We start from the raw sequence: 11,926 nt of genomic DNA on the forward strand, positions 1-11,926 counted from the left end.
AGCAGTTGCTAATGTTATCTCTATCGTTAAAATCTATATATTATTGTTAAAATGTTACAGTTGTATGGCTTTCCACATTACTTCCCTTCACTACAGTAAAGTTCTTACTACAGCCTAATTGTTATAAAGTGTGGCAACAATCTCATTATAATATTCAGTCTAGCTCACTAACAGTTTTTATTATTATTCAATACATTTAGTTGTGCTGACATTGCTGAGCCTCTCTGGTGAAAGATGTACAAATAGTTACTGAAAAGCAGCAGATGATCTACGCTGATATATCCCGCCGGCTAAATGCAATCAGTGCAACGTTACAATGCAAGGAGTATGGATTAGTTCAACGCCAAGCTGAAAAATGTTACTGTAACGTTGCAGTGGGACTTCACCTGAATTTCCAGCACTTTGTATGGCATGCCACCTCCATGTTCCTGCTCAACACCCACTGCTACAATTATTATTATTAGTCTTATTATTATTATCATAACTATTGCTATAATCTTAATTACAATTAGTCATATTTATTGATATTTGTGTTATTACCACTACCATTACTATTATTTTTCTATGTGGAACTTGTGTTGGGCTACTGTGTGTTCTCTTTGCTCCTGCTGGATGCTGTTGGTGTGGCTGATTCTCTTGTGATGCTCTACACTGGTCTGTCAGTTTCAGAACAGATGTTAAGATTTGAATGATGAACTGTACAAAGCCTAGAATGGACTGGCACATCAGTACTCCTCTGACATGTTTATCTACCATGAACCTCCCTGGACATCATCCACTGGCTTCACATGCTAAACTAAACTAAATCTGATGAATTGGCCTTCAGCCACTTTACTCCCAGCCAACAGCCTTCTGTCCTAATGTCTTCCATAAAAGTAAGCCTAAAGATACTTATGTTGTTAAAAAAGCTCAACACCACTTTATTCAACTGCACCTACACATGCACTATATCACTGAGTATCTCTACAGTTCCATTTGTTCTCATAAGGGGTATTTACAAACAAAGAGCAAACTATAATAGTAGACAAATATTTAGAAGTTACCACATAATCCAGGTTAAGCAAAACAGTTGCAGCTGCCACATGCAGGAAAGATAGAAAATCCAAATGTGTGAATGTTTTGGCAAACAGCAAAGAGGAAAGTTAAGCCTGCTCTTAAATGTGCAGATGGTGTCCGTCTCAAAACCGAAATGTGACCTTATTCCACAGGAGAGGAGCTTGATAACTGAAGGCTCTGGCTCCCATTCTACTTTTGGAGAATTTAGGAACCACAAATAGTGTGCAGTGCAGAGAAGCTAATACAGGAAAAATATGATCTCTTTTCCTGCAGCGGGTGATTAAAACTGCTCAGAAGATCATTGGTACCCATCTCCCGAGCATAAGTGATATCGGTGAGGTGAGGTGCCTACGCAGAGCCCAAAGGATCCTAAAGGACAAGACCGACCCAGCCACAGCCTGTTCACCCTGCTGCCTTCTGGGAAGAGATATAGAAGTTTCTGCTGCCACACCATCAGACTGCAGAGCAGCTTTCCCCCCCAAGCTATCAGACTTTTAAACACTAATTCATCCTCAGCACTGCTCTAGTGATTAGAGTTTATTTCTGTTTACCATTTTTATAATTGCTTTTATATTACTGTATGAAGCTGATTCCGATTCTGATATTGTTTGCTAAGTAGCAGAAGGGAGTTAGAAACTCAATTTCACTATATAACCTGTTGTAATGTGACAAATAAATCTATCTTGTACCTTGAATGAAATGTGTATAGCATACATCTAAGTTTCCATTTAGTATGTTCCTTGGTTGTTATCAGGAAGTCTATGTTAATGTTTAAGACGCAACATAAAGTAGATACAAAGAAACCCTATTTTTTATTTGTCTGTCTGTCTTTCTCCACTGAATTTGGGTCAGAGCTGCTTTTTATCTTTATGCTGGTAATGACAGGCTTATCCCACTGTTTTTCCAGTCTTTCAGTTCCTCATATTCTCCAGATGTATCTGTCGCCCTCTCCATGTGACCCCTCCTCTTCCCCCCTCATTATAAAGATCATTACTGCCTGCTGGCCTCCTACACATCACTTGCCACCCAGTGAGTTGTTTAAACCCCAAATGTGATGTGACTGGAGTTAAAGGGAGGCACTCTGCCTTGTAAAAACAAACAAAAAATGCAAATAAACTGAACAACTGCTTTTCTTGCTAGTGCTAAACTCAATCCTTTAGAAACATAGTAAATACTAAAGTTATCATGATCTTGCTATCTCAAAGACTTTTAAAAATTAATAAATGAACAAGCAAAACAGTTCAAGGTTTCTGAGTATCCGACACAGTCAGTACAGCATCACAGCCTGGTCTTTAATAATCACTGATAAAAAAATTTAAATATGAAAATTATAGTGATGTTAAAGCAATATAATCTAACATTTCTTTCTTAAAAACAGCTTCAAAATCATTTTAATGGTACACTGGCGTGTAATAGGGTGAATGATGTCAACTTAATTGCCTCTCTGGGGCGTGGGAGCTTTCTATGGAAAACTGAAATCCCAGGGAGGATTTCTATCACGACGAGAACAGCTTAATGCTTTATGACACCACAACACAACAAAAACTAGCTAAGTAAAATGTACAATGTCAGTTCTTTGTAAGAAGCTAGCTCGTTATTCTCATTATGGATATAATGGCAGAGGCTGCACAGAGACTGAATACGTCGGAGGAAGCGAGGAAAAGGAAGAGAGAGACTTTAACTCGTTGGCGTGAGCTAAAAGAGGTGAAAGGATGCAGTAGGCCTACAGATACCGAGCTGGCATAATAAGTTATTAGCCAGCTTGCTGTGTCTTGTGTTGTTGCGCTTGCTTAATGTTTGGCTGTGTTAGCAAAGTTGTCAACTTGAGCAAAATCAGCCAGATGTTTCACAGACAGAGTTTTAGCCACTACCTAAAAATCTCAAGGTGATGCTTTGTTGGCTAGCTTAAAACCCATGTTGTGTTAGGCTCCAGTTACTGTAGATCGTTAGCTAACGCCAAGCAGTTGCTAATGTTATCTCTATCGTTAAAATCTATATATTATTGTTAAAATGCTACAGTTGTATGGCTTTCCACATTACTTCACTACAGTAAAGTTCTTACTACAGCCTAACTATTATAAAGTGTGGCAACAATCTCATTATAATATTCAGTCTTGCTCACTAACAGTTTTTATTATTATTCAATACATTTAGTTGTGCTGACATTGCTGAGCCTCTCTGGTGAAAGATGTACAAATAGTTACTGAAAAGCAGCAGATGATCTACGCTGATATATCCCGCCGGCTAAATGCAATCAGTGCAACGTTACAATGCAAGGAGTATGGATTAGTTCAACGCCAAGCTGAAAAATGTTACTGTAACGTTGCAGTGGGACTTCACCTGAATTTCTGAAAGTTATTAGCCAGCTTGCTGTGTCTTGTGTTATTGCGCTTGCTTAATGTTTGGCTGTGTTAGCAAAGTTGTCAACTCGAGCAAAATCAGTCAGATGTTTCACAGACAGAGATTTAGCCACTACCTAAAAATCTGGGTGAAGGTGATGCTTTGTTGGCTAGCTTAAAACCCATGTTGTGCTAGGCTCAGCAGCCTCTATGGAAGCAATATTAGCTAATGGCAGAGGCAAAGAGACTGAAGACAACGTTGACGGAGGAAGCTAAGAGGAGAAAACGACAGTGATCAAGCAAGAGGTTGTCGGACATTGGCGAGAGCTTTATGAAATAAACGGCTGCAGGACGGGAGTAATATTGTTGTGTCTTATGTAGTCGCACTTCTTGATGTTTGGCTGTGTTAGCAAAGTTGGCAACTTGCTAGTTTTTGAAGTAATGTATTCATAACAAATGCACCTGTACAGCTGTATGTATTTACTTTGAAACGGTAGGAGCATCAAATTACATAACATAATCTTACATAATGTTGCTCTAATGTAAGGTAAGCTTCCTGTATAGTTACTAAACTCTACAAGAACTGGATATAGATACTGGAATATTTTACAAAGGGCCTGATATTGAAATTTATTTTATTTAGATTTGTCATTATCTTATAATGACTGAGTAGCATGCTTATTGGTTCTGTTTCCTAGGCTCTTTGCTTTCATTTACCATGCAGACATTTCACAGTATGATCAGTCTCTCAGCTGTCTTTCTCACTAGCTTGCTCTTTCTCACCCATGTTGGCTGTTCCATTCAAATACAAAATCAGCAAGCCAAGTCATTTACAAAAAGCTTCAGTATAATATTTCCATGACCACTTAGGGGAGGCTAAGCCCATGTGTGTTGAAAATGAAGTTTGAGGGAATGTCTAAATAGTTTATTCATTTCATCAATGTACATTGATGAAAAATTAACATGGGCTGTATCAACAATCCAGTTTTCAAAAATGTGCAAATAAGGCAATTTGCAATCTGAACACACTTACACATCCCAACCAGACAACAGTCTCAGGGAGCTTAACTTGACTGAAAGCTGCACAGAGCTGCAACCTGGGCTGCTGACAATTAGTACTAGAAAACATTTCATTCAGTGTTCATATCCAAACATTGCTAATTGAGGGAAAAATCCCTGCAGTCCAAGGGGTCCAGTGTTCTTATTAGGGTTCTGAATTTTATTTTATATCAATATTAATAAAACAGTCATACCTCTGATCTGATAATCTGAAAATATTCCATTGCAATCAGTTTTAGCAGATAATCAAATAGTAGTGATTAATTATACAGTAACTATGCAAAAAAGTCCTCTTTTGTGAGCCCTAAAGAAGAAAATAGTCAGAAGTGAAACTCACCATCCACCATGTCTTGGCAGTGACATCATAACACAGTTGCCACTTCACCGAGCTGTCTGCTTCACTACAGCCTCCTGTCGTAGCTGACATCTCCATGACAACAGAAGGGAGCCGTCGAAATGTCAAACAACCATTGCTTTAGAGAAAAAAAGGGATTTGTGGTAAAACTGAGAAACTAGAGAGTTTTTTCCAGTTCGTTGGACAGAATCTGTTTCTGTCCTGTGTGATTTCATTTCCAGCCCCTGTAGATACAAGTTGTAATATAGCTCTGATTACTTATAGAGGAAGTTCTTCAGAGATACATTTTACTTCCAAAGGGAACAATCAGCAAATTAATCATAAAAAACTCTATTAAGCTTCAATTTATCCAATGTTTTATTGCTAAGTAAAATAAGAGATTGACATGGATTCTTTTATTTTTGTGAACATTTAAAGATGCATCTGAAATCTGTATACAGTATGTGCTCCTTGAATATGATATCATTCTGGTTCGACACATTAATCCAGTCTCAGAAACTCAGAGGACAAGTAATTCACTCAAAAGACGTTTTAACCACAGAGCCTACATAACCTACAACACTACCAGGTAGAGACTCTCACTGTCCAGTACAGTCCACCGTGTGTTGCAATTGTCCACTTCTAGCAGTTGCTTCTTCATACATAAAGGCTCTTACCTGCCACTCTAACCTGCGGTCCTCCTGTCTCCCACAGCTTCAAGTTAATCCTCAGCACAGCACAGAAGAGTTCTTGCTGTAAAAGTTTCATACAACAGCTAAAATAAAATTCACCTGGATGGATCTATTTCAGTTCAAGCAAAACTCAATTTTACACAATATAGTGCTTTTCTTAATTAAGCAACCTCTTATCATCCCTGCACATGGCTCTGTACTACTGTCTTAGTTCTCTGTGAGTCCTGAGAAGAGTCCAGTGTTGTTTCTCCAGGTCCTCTCAATACCTGTCCAAGTTGCAGTGTCTTTACATAGGGACTCCCAGTTGAAAATGTCCAATCAAGTTCCAGTCCCTCTGTATTATTTAAAGTGGGAAAAAAGCACCAAGCACCAGCCACCAACCAAACCAGCCAGCCTCCCCCTTTCTTGATTCCACTGAGTGGGCTGTCACTCTGAAGAGGCAGATTAGGAACTAGTAGAGACACACACACACACACCAAATGCTCCTTACCAGTTTGATCATATATGGTTAAAACACAAATAAGGTCAAACGCGTTTTTATCATGATATGGTCTGTGTGTCTGCCCACTGTGACTCAGTGCCCATTTTAAAATAATGGCATTGACCTTTCTCTGTTTGTCTCTCATTCTCTCTCTCTTTCGATCTTCCTCACACCCTCAGAACAAAAAGTGTTCTACATGGGACCTCAAATGTTTCTGTGATTTTGGGCCATAGAGGAACCCTTTGTGGTGCTGTTGAGAACACTTCAAGAAAGCATGAGATGTTCTAAATGAGCAGAGCTTTTTGTAACACTGGACTGTTCAGTAATACACTGTCAGGAATGACTTTTAGTCCTAACATTCAGATTTAAGGAGGGTCACTCAGATTATTACAGATTCAGCTTGTGAAAATCCAAGTGAGCATTAACGATAAATCTTGACCTCAGAAAGACCAGTTTGACAAAATAATCTTGATGTTGTAGTTCAACATTGTGGGAATTGTGCTGACTGACTTTCTTTCGAGTGTGAGCTGAAAAGCTTGCTATCAATCTAATGTCTGTGTTTGAAGTACAAAGCTGGAGTCAGGACATGTTTAGCCTAGCTTAGCATAAAGACTCACTATATTGTCATTGTACACATTTCATCCAGAAATCATTAATAAAATTTGATAGTGAAACCATCACCACTAGGTGTCTCAGCCAATTTGAGATTTTAAAGCAGACTCAAATTCTTTAGGTACAATGGGAGTCCCCAATTCATATTTCTTAGTTACATTCAGTACAGGAAACAGATGTTACATAGATGTTTTTCAAGAAATGATCCAAGAAATGATCTTGTATTATGCACTTGCATTGTGCATTTAGCTGTGCACATTTTGCCCTCAGAAAGGCTCATAGTTAGAACTGACTGAATACCAAGTATCTTTCCGGCTTTGCTAGCCCTCAAAGTGTTTAAGAAGTCAATAAAGAGAAAAGGCAGTCTCTTCATGTAGTATTGCTTGCAAGTCAAGATAAAGCATACATAGGTAGGACCAAAAGGCAAAGACTGTGTGTGCGATTGAGAAGGTTGGAGGATACAAACGCAGGACACAGAGCAGCTGTTAATCGGAAGGTCGGTGGTTCGATCCCTGGCTCCCCCTGGTTGCGTGTCAAAGTGTCCTTGGGCAAGATACTGAACCCCGATTTGCCCCTGGCGGCTATTCCGCCAGTGTATGAATGAGTGTTTTTCTAAGGGAGTTTATTCAGTTGGTTTTGTTGTCATTGCTTGACAATTCCATAACAAGTAACAACGTATTCTCTGATGAAGACGTTCATCAGAGAATAAGGTTGTTTCCATCATGTTTCCATAATAAGGTTGTTTACATCATGTCCATCACGCAGCACCCCCTTACCGCACTGATGAATAGAACCAGCCCTTTAAGACTGTCTGTCTTGACTGTATTTTCTCCTAGGAAAAACACCTTTATACCTTTAACTATGCTTACACTTAACTGACAAAGACCTCTAGCATCAGTTTGAATTACAATTGTGACTGTAGTGTCGGCTTGGGTGGGTGGGTCAACAAAGTGAGTGAATGACAAAGGAGATTGTGATTGCTTCCTGTTACTATCTTACCTAACCCTACCACTAACCCTTATCTAACCTTCTAATTCTTCTTTTAACAATGATTACCCAGGCTCCCTAACCTTAACGATAGGCATCCTAAATCAAACCACAATCTTTCCCTAAACTTAAGTACTTTCTGTGTCTAAATCTAACCAAACCTAAACCATAATATTCAGAATCAGAAAATACTCATAAGTTTTTTTTAACAGCAAACTGTATCAGTTTTGGAAGGCATTGGCAAACTACAGCGCATCTGGAAAGTATTCACAGCGCTTCATTTTTTCCATATTTTGTTATGTTACAGCCTTATTCCAAAATGGATGAAATTCATCATTTTCCTCAAAATTCTACAAACAATACCCCATACTGAAACAAGTATGTTGGAAATCTTTGCAAATTTATTTTAAAAAAAGTATTCACACCCTTTGGCACCAATTACAGCCTCAAGTCTTTTTGAGTATGATGCTACAAGCTTGGCACACCTATTTTTGGGCAGTTTCTCCTATTCTTCTTTGCAGGACCTCTCAAGCTCCATCAGGTTGGACGGGGAGCATCAGTGCACAGCCATTTTCAGATCTCTCCAGAGATACTTAATCAGGTTCAAGTCTGGGCTCTGGCTGGGCCACTCAAGGACATTCACAGAGTTGTCCTGTAGACACTCCTTTGTTATCTTGGCTGTGAATACTTTCCAGATGCAGTGTATGTTGTCATGTCACTAGAGAAATCAGATCAAAAAGACTTACAGTATATGGACACCTTACTTACTTTCTTTGTGAATCCACCCATTTACAGTCCCTTTACCCTCAGCAGGGAACCATTGTGTAGACGACCAGTGGTTTTTCAGGGTGTGTTGACAGTGTGGTCAGGTTAGTGTCTATGTCAGCCCACAGAGCTACAGTCTTACAGCTGAGAGCTTGAGGTATCTGGATCAGAGCGACCACAGCCCACTGTAGAGAAGGTCAGGACTACGCCACCAAATGTCACATTGCTGTTTTAGGCTCGCCCTTAACTGGCATCATTATTTATGGTAGCATTTCTCTTCATTGTTCTTTTCAGTGGATTTCTTCAATATATTTACTGCTGCATGAGAGGAGAAGAGAGCACTAAAACTTAAGCTTAAGTTTAGCCACGTGAAATAGCCCACCTCCAACCACACACGTACATAAACTAAGACACAATCTTATAATTAGTAGTCCAATCAATCACCCCCTCAGTTAATTAGCCAATTAACCTCCCTCAGAGGTGTAAACATCCAGCCAATCAGGCTTAAACACAGCTGCCCTAAACCAGTCAAAGTGTTCATCCAGAAGTTCAACAGGACATAAAGAGAGAAAATTACAGGACAGAATGTACACACACACACACACACATACATACATATATATATATATATATATATATATATATATATATATATATATATATATATACACAGAATACACACATATACACACACCATTATCCAAACCACTGAACAGACCTCACACTTACTAAATGACAGAGCAGAACAGCCCTCTCTCATTTCTGTGGCTTCAAAACTTGCTGTACTTTTTCTGTCATGCACAGCCTTTATCCAGTGCTGCTACCCTCTCAGTTATCATACATAATGTGTTTCATAAAAACTGCCTGCATGTATTTTGCAGGACAACAGTTTCATTGGAACAGCTAAATTAGGTCAGCAAAATGTTATATAATAGAGCTGGACTCTTATGATGTACGTTTAACATGACGTTGATTATCAAATAATAAGTTTACCAGACATACAGTCTATTTGGCGCAGTTCCACTGAACAGAGACTGCAAAGGGGCTTTAGACTTTCTGTAAGCTATCATGGCAATATGAACAATAGTCATGGCTGGATTCATCTGTTAAGGGGCCCGTTTGCAATGTTTTTTAACATTGATAGCCAGAATCTAAAGATGTTTTTTTCTCACTTTGTTGAATACAAAAGTTCTTAATTTAAAGAAAAATAATCCGAACTATGTGTCGCCAAATCAACCAGAGGATTTCACAAAGGCAGAATTCACAATTTAGAATTCAGGCAATGGACAACACAAAAACATATTGTTGACACTTTTCGAGGTGTTGCTTCCTTGTTTGCCCTGCAATGGACTGGCGACCTGTCCAGGGTGTACCCCACCTTTCGCCCGATGTAAGCTGGGATTGGCTCCAGGCCCCCGCGACACTGTACGCAGGATAAGTGGTAGACGATGGATGGATGGATGGATGGATGCTTCCTTGTTCCATTTTCTCTGACATATGTGACATAATAGTACTGTCACCCAAACTGAGACATCTTTTATAGTTATCTTTATATTTTACATACATATTTTTTATAGTGTTGCAGTCAAGACCGCCCAAACCGAGACCAAGTCAAGACCAAGACCAGAGTTTATCGAGACCGAGACAAGACCAAGACTTTTAGGGGCTGAGAGCAGTCGAGACCAAGACCAAGGGAGGGCGAGACCGAGTCAAGACCAAGACCAGTTCCCTGCATTGCATGGCACGCAATAAACGTGAAATGAGATCATAGGTAGTCTCAAATTGATCTGAAAGATCTACATTCCCATTAAAACACCCACATACAAACGCTTATAGCTGAAATCAACGTAAGCATTGCAGGGAGGGGTGACAGTCGTTAACAGTAACAACATGTTTTAGGGTTATTGGTTGCATTTGAAGCAATAAGTTTTACTTCCAATCAAAGTTAGGATGTTAGCAAATTAGACAATGCAAAAGCAATTTATTGATATTCCCAAAGTTATGGTCTTGACTGGTCTTGAAATAAAATCCCGAGTCCTCAATGTCCGAGACCAAGACAAGACTGAGTACAAATGCTGTCGACACAGAGACAAGACCAAGGCCATCAAAAAGTGGTCTTAAGACTAAGACCGGTCTCGAGTACTACAACAATAGGGTCAAATGTCCCACCTGGTGCCAGAATGCTACAGAGTAGGTATGTGCATCTTCACTGGTCTCACAATTCGAGTCAATTACGATTATCCTGTCAACTATTCGATTCGATCTCAATGCATCAACATGCGTTACCTCTAGGGGTAGTAATTTCTAGGCACCTCATTACAGTTATGAGGGCTACAATGCGATTGTAAAACAAATAGGATAAAGATCTATTTTTCTCACTGTGTGACTACTTGGTACTTTTAAAGCAAAGTATTTGTAACAATCGAACTAAGTATGTAGTAATGAAATGCAGCTATTTGATGTTACTTCATATAAATGTAGTTAACGTTACATAACATTATTACATTATTACAGCATTATTACTGACCTCTGCTGCTGCTATTTTCCTTCCTGATGCTGCTGTTATTAGTTCAGATTCATATACGGGTTGAGCCACACTGTGTACATGCTGCCTAAATATATCTGTTCCTTTTTTGTATCTTCTAGTGTAGTTATTTTGTCATGTAAGTTGATTATCGTAATCTTGTATTGAGCACCAAGGCCCTTGAGAAATGGCATTTCGTTAATTTGTGTACTCGACTTGTGGCTTCCAGACCGCAGTCTGAAGAGGAGAGACGACTTCACTTTTCCAGAGGTTTGAAAACAACATACAGACTTTAATTCCCTCGATCTTTAGCGAGCACAGTTCCACAAGGATCTGTGCTCGGACCAATCCTCTTCACTTTATATATGCTTCCTTTAGGCAATATTATCAGGAAACACTCCATAAACTTTCATTGTTATGCAGATGATACTCAGTTATAACTATCGATCAAGCCAGATGAAACTCACTTAGCTAAACTTCAAATGTGCCTTCAGGATGTTAAAACCTGGATGACCTGTAATTTTCAAGAGAAAGAGAAAGTATATGAAAAAAATAAAAATAAAACAATGTTTAAAAACATAGGAGAAAAAAAAACAGATGAGCAGCAAAGTACCCTTCTTTCCTGTGTTAACATACACTCACCTAAAGGATTATTAGGAACACCATACTAATACTGTGTTTGACCCCCTTTCGCCTTCAGAACTGCCTTAATTCTACGTGGCATTGATTCAACAAGGTGCTGAAAGCATTCTTTAGAAATGTTGGCCCATATTGATAGGATAGCATCTTGCAGTTGATGGAGATTTGTGGGATGCACATCCAGGGCACGAAGCTCCCGTTCCACCACATCCCAAAGATGCTCTATTGGGTTGAGATCTGGTGACTGTGGGGGCCATTTTAGTACAGTGAACTCATTGTCATGTTCAAGTAACCAATTTGAAATGATTGGAGCTTTGTGACATGGTGCATTATCCTGCTGGAAGTAGCCATCAGAGGATGGGTACATGGTGGCCATAAAGGGATGGACATGGTCAGAAACAATGCTCAGGTAGGCCGTGGCATTTAAACGATGCCCAA

Source organism: Micropterus dolomieu, linkage group LG05 (genome assembly GCF_021292245.1).
Source record: "Micropterus dolomieu isolate WLL.071019.BEF.003 ecotype Adirondacks linkage group LG05, ASM2129224v1, whole genome shotgun sequence".
In the NCBI taxonomy this organism is placed as follows: domain Eukaryota; kingdom Metazoa; phylum Chordata; class Actinopteri; order Centrarchiformes; family Centrarchidae; genus Micropterus; species Micropterus dolomieu.